Raw genomic sequence first — 6,513 nt, 5'->3', positions numbered from 1 at the left:
GACTAAAATCCCAAAATTTTGCATACCACAGGGACCATTTTTGCAATTTTGTCTTTCCGATGTCAAGATGTTTCTTCTCACGCGTGTACTTGATTCAATTTGGGATGGGCATTTTTCATTTTCGGTTTACGAACATATTTAATGTTTAAGGGCTAGAACTGGGTGAATTGGATGGAGAATATGAACTTAAGGTCGCTTGGAGAGAGAGAGAGAGAGAGAGAGAGAGAGAGTATGTGTGTGTGTGTGGGCCCCTTCTTACTTTTTTATTATTAAAATAAATAATTTAGTATTAGATTTAAAAAGAAATGAAAGAAAAATAGAAAATAAATACCCCAAGGGTATTATAGTCATTTCACTATTTGGAGGGACCAAAAGCGCAACAAAACTAGCTCAAAAAGACCACCAATCCAAAATAGTCGTGGTTTGGACTAAAACCCAAAAAAAATGCATACCACAGGGACCATTTTTGCAGTTTTGTCTATTATTTATATCATATTTATTTGAAGCTCTCGTAATTTTTATAATACTCTTTATTATTGATTCTAAAATGATTCATTAATATAATATAATTGCAAAAAAACATTATACCTAAACTTTAGTATCTAAATCATATTAATAATAATATGTGGTTTTTAAAAGCCTTTATAATTTTTTTAGTAATAGTTAAACACATACGACCACAAATGAGAACCCATATTTAATCAATTATCGAATAATTACATTAGATACTAATGTGTACATAAACATTGCATTAGTTACAACTTTAAACTAATAATAATTTTGCATTATTTATTAGTATAATTTATTTGTAAATAAAAAAATACACATACTATTTAATCACATATAACCTTTATGTACAACCTATTTAGAATAATAGATTAAACCATATCAAATATAATGTAGTAATTTTGTTAATTACATTATGTTAGTATCTTATTTGTTTTAAAACTCATAACTTCTCAATTAACCATATGCTTAAAAAGAATGTTAGCTATTTATTTTACCACAATATATAACCATATTAAACTACATAATTATTCCACTGCACGATGCGCGGACATTTGTCTAGTCATACATACTTATAAAGCTAACATTTTTTCTTGAATCTCATGCATTTGAAACCCTCTTTTTTAACTTCCTCAACCCACATTCATTTGAAACCCCATTTTTTAACTAATGCAACTCAAAAGTTTTCTTAATTATGATTTAACACTCAAAAGTTTTATAACTTATATTATGTTTAATTAGCATTTAGTGAAAAGTTTACTATAAAAAGGCCAATCTTTTGTGTCTTTTGTGTTATATAAAATCTCACATGTAAGAAGGATTTAAAGATATTGTGATTCAAAAGTTTTCATATAGTTGAAGCATTTACGATCCAAATATGATGATTTGAAGAAATGGGTTATGTCGCATCGATGGTAACTGTAATATGATTTTTTCTTTCAACCAAAACAAATGAAGCTTTTCTATTCTTTCTTTATATTGAGTTTCTCATTTAATCTTTACATGTGATTTGTGTGTATTACTCAATCTTGAATTTAACTCTCCAAACATCAATGTTTTGCTTGGAATATCTTTCTGATTCTTCTTTTTCAAAAAAAATATTTTGATTACAGGTTAGTGAAGAATTGTCAGCAAGTTTCTATGGTTGAATGGTGTTAAATTAAGAAAGAAGATTCATAAAATGGATATAGGTTTTTTTGTTTGAGCAAAGTTGATGAATGTTAGTTTTTTCTTTTGATTTAAATGTATGTTTATGTAACATCTTTATTTATATATTTAACCACCAAATGCTCTTATTTATTTGATTGTAGTTTTTCTATTTTTATTATGTTTATTTTCTATTATTTTTTTGTTGGGTTATCCTACACAACATATTTAAAAGACTATTTAAAAGATAACATAATTTTGAGCATTTGATACGTAATTATGATAGACTTATCATGATATGTTCTTCATATGATAATAAGTTATCCATATTACTACGAAAATAATTACATATGACATTTACGAAAATATATATATTATATGTGATTTTTTTAAACATGTATATGCACCTATGTATGTTATAAATTTATAATTAAATATCTTTATGTTTAATAATTGAAGGGATTAAAATGATGCATCAAAACCAATTATTTAGACGAATATAATAATAATAATAATAATAATAATAATAATAATAATAATAATACATTTCCAAGTACCACATTCATTTGAAACTCACACTACAACTCAAGAGTTTTCTAATTTATGTATATTTATTAGTTACAACTCAACAGTTTTTAACTTATGATTATTAATTAGTAATCACTAATAACTTTTTATTTTTCTTTCTTTTATAAGGTTGTAAAGTTTTGCTCATTAAAAACATTCATGTATTTGAAGAGATTTGTGATTTAAATATGAAGAGTTAATATAAATGTTATAATAGATGTTTTAGTGTTTTTATGTTATTAAAAGTTATAGTGTTTATTTTTCGTATTTTTTATTATTCGTTGTATATATATCTTTTTTAATACAAATATTATAATAGATGTTTTTCTATTTTTATGTTACTAAAAATTGCAGTTCATATTTTTGTTCACACGTTTTGTTACCCGTTATATTATCATTCATTTGATATATAATTTACACAATTTTAAACGGTTTATAAAATTATCAAATAATTGTATATATCACAATGACTTAAAAATTAAACTATAATGTTTAATAAAACTAATATGTTAACTATATGTTTGCTTTACTACTAACATTTTGTTTCAAAGTAGAAGTATTAAATAATAATTTGGTAAAAGTTATTATTTTAACTATATAATTCTATTCTCGCGCAACGCGCGGGGATTCGCCTAGTATACTTATAAAGGAAACATTTTTCCTTTCACCACATTCATTTGAAACTCCCATGACTTTTCAATTTCTTTCTAATAATGATTATAAGTTTGTTAATAAGATTAAATAAATATCAAATCTAAAGTGTAATCATATATAAACTAAATTTCAATATTAAAGGAATATCTTTACTTCTACTTATAAAGTTATGTTTTTTTTAACTTTTAACATATTATACTTAATTTATTAGTTTTAATATATTGTTGGATGTAAACCATTATCATTTTAAAGCTACAACTTTTGAACAATTTGTATAAAATACTTAAATTATAAATTTAAATATAACATTATAGGATCAACTTAAATATAAATTTTAGTTTAACTTAAACAACCCAAAGAATATTTTATAAATAGTTAAAAGTGATAAATTGTAGTGTCTTTCTAATAATGATTATAAGTTGGTTAATAAAGTTAAATAAATATCAAACTTAAAGTGTAATCATAAATTAATTAAATTTCAATATTAAAATAATATATTTACTTCTACTTATAAAATTATGTCTTTAACTTTTAACATATTATACTTAATTTATCAGATTTAATATGTTGTTGTATGTAACCATTATCAATTTAAATCTACAACTTTTGAACAGTTTAGACAAAATACTTAAATTGTTAATTTAAATATAACATTACATTGTCAACTTAAATATAAAATTCAGTTCCATTTAAAAACCCAATGAATATTTTATGAATGGTTAAAAGTGATAAATTGTAGTGCTAAATGCAAAAACTAAATTATAATATCAATTTAACTAAAATATTTCCTAAAGATATTTTTATAATTGTTGAAAGTTTTCAAATAAGTAGCTTAAAATAACTTAAAATAACAATAGTTAAAAATAACTTTATATAAATGATTATATTGTTACCTTTAAAATCAAAAAACAATGTTTGATGTTTTAAATAAATATAATGATAAAAATTAAAACGTTAAGAAAATAAATTAAAAAAAAATAATTAACAATAATAGCAAATATAAATAACATTAAACCATATATTATATTTATTTTTATTCATGAGTAACTCGCGGGTAGAAGTCATTCAAACGGTTGAGATTATGTAGTTATAATAGATGTATATAATATCATATAATTCAAAATAATAATTATTATATCAAATTTAACAACAACGTTATTGTTATATTTAAAAAAACATATATTTGTAAAGATTTCAACTATGTAGGTGTTTCTGCGCAACGCGCGGGCTTTCGCCTAGTATACTTATAAAATAAACATTTTTATTTGCACCACATGCATTTGAAACCTCCATGACTTTTCAATTTCTTTGTAATAATTATTATAATTTGGTTAGTAATGTTAAATTACTGCAAAAACTAAACTCTAATCATAAATGAACTAAACTACAATATTAAAATATCATATTTTACTTCTATTTATAAAATTACGACTTTAACTTTTTCACATATTATAGTCAATTTATTAGTTTAGATATGTTGTTGTATGTAAGCAATTGTCATTTTAAAGTCATAACTTTTGTATAATTTATGATTTTATGCAAAATAGTTAAATTATTATTTTCAATATAATGTTAAACGGTTAAGTTAAATCAAAATTTCAGTTAAACTTGAAAAAAACCGAGAGACTGTTTTATAAATAGTTAAAAGTTATAAATTATAGTGTTAAACCTAAATTGTAATTCTAAATTAACAAAAACAACCATGAAAGTATTTTTATAATCATTAAGAATTTTCAAATAAGTAGCTTAAAAATAACTTACAATAAAAATAGTTAAAAGTAATATTATATAAAAAATTATAATGTTATCTGTAAAAACAAAAACAATGTTTGTTGTTTTAAATAATTACAATAAAAAAACTAACAATATTCATCAAATAAATTAAAAAAAAGTTAATTTTCTGAAACCAAGTTAAAATAAGTAAAAGTTTCCAAATACGTTATTTTAAATAACTTATAACAACAATAGTTAAAAGTAACGTTATACATAAAAGTTATATTGTTACTTTTAGAACAAAAACAAAGTTTGATGTTTTAAATAATTACAATGATAGAAATTAAAATCTTAAGCAAATAGATTTTTTAAAATTAATTAATCATAACAACAACTATAAATATCATTAAACAATATATTATATTTATTTTTATTCATGAGTAATCCGCAAGTAGATGTCACTTAGACAATTAGGATTATAGAATTTTAAAAGACACGTACATAAGCATATAATTCAAAACAAATAATGTTTATACCAACTTATTATAAGATTTATTATATAAGAGCTAACAACAACGTCATTGATATATTTAAAAAACATATATTTGTAAAGATTTCAAATATATTGTTGTATTATGCGCAACGCGCGGATATTTTCCTAGTGTGTGTGTGTGTGTGTGCGTGTATATATATATATATATATATATATATATATATATATATATATATATATATATAAGAAATTATATATAATATATTATGATAAAGATACGGCATCTATACGTATATGGATAAATACATATAAGGATAAACATGCATATATAATGCAGATATATGTGGGGCATGTCATCAGGGAATATTATACGTGATTTTTAAAATTTGTTCAAACATCCTGTATGTGCATATCACTTAGGATATGTTAAATTGAGTATTTTTCAGACACTTTGGGTGAGTGATTCCCATCCTTGACATCACTCCTCACATTTGACATTCTTTGTCACATAAACTATTATGCTATGGGATAGACATTGCAAAACCATTCCAATATTGTTCTTAGTAATTATTTGTTCATCTTCATGGGGTTTTTATTGATCTTGGCGATCATTATTGATCTTCATGATCGTTTATTCATCTTAATGATCGTTTGTTGAACTTAGTGTTTCTAAACGACCTATCAAAAAAGTACGTTGTTTGAAGTGTAGTAATTTTGGATTAGGAATTTAGCAGCATAAGCATTCTGGTTTTGTTTTGAATTGATTATCACAAATTCTTTTTACCCCACATTCCTTATAAACGTAAAATGTTTCCAAAATATTTTTGGGAATTTGGCTTTTAGATTGGATTATTGCTATTATCCAATTTCATATAAAAGTCCGACTCCAAGTTTATTCATTAGGTTTACCAACCCTAACATTACTATTTTAACATATGCTCAAAGTAGAAGATTGACATTTTGGATAATGAAGCTAACATGGATTTTTAGAAGGCCACTTGTAATGATTATTCATTGGCTTGTATTTTGGTATAATTATACATCCTCGTATATTCAAATATTCAAATTTGAATTGTCTAACTTGGAATTTTGGGACCTAATTTGGCAACTATTTAAATGATTACTTGTTTGAAAGATAACCTAAATATTTGTAGCCCATACGAGAGTGTTTTATTTTTCTCTCAATAAACTTAGTGAATTCTTCACCTTAGAACAATCGTATTGAGAAAATCATTGGATGACCAACTTCACAAGGAAAATATGTAAGTTAATTACTCTAGATATTTATAATGAAGAAGAAATTAGAAAGAATACAACCTGGGCTGGCCTGAAGGGCGGGCGAGCTGGGCCATAGCCCAAGGCATCAATGAGTTTGGGGGCATCAGATTTTCAATTGCTCTTATCCAGTATGTACATTTGCGAGAACGATAATT

Source organism: Lactuca virosa, chromosome 9 (genome assembly GCF_052849685.1).
Source record: "Lactuca virosa cultivar CGN04683 chromosome 9, Lactuca_virosa_CGN04683_v6, whole genome shotgun sequence".
Classification (NCBI taxonomy): Eukaryota; Viridiplantae; Streptophyta; class Magnoliopsida; order Asterales; family Asteraceae; genus Lactuca; species Lactuca virosa.
Note: the sequence above shows the minus strand (reverse complement) of the source record.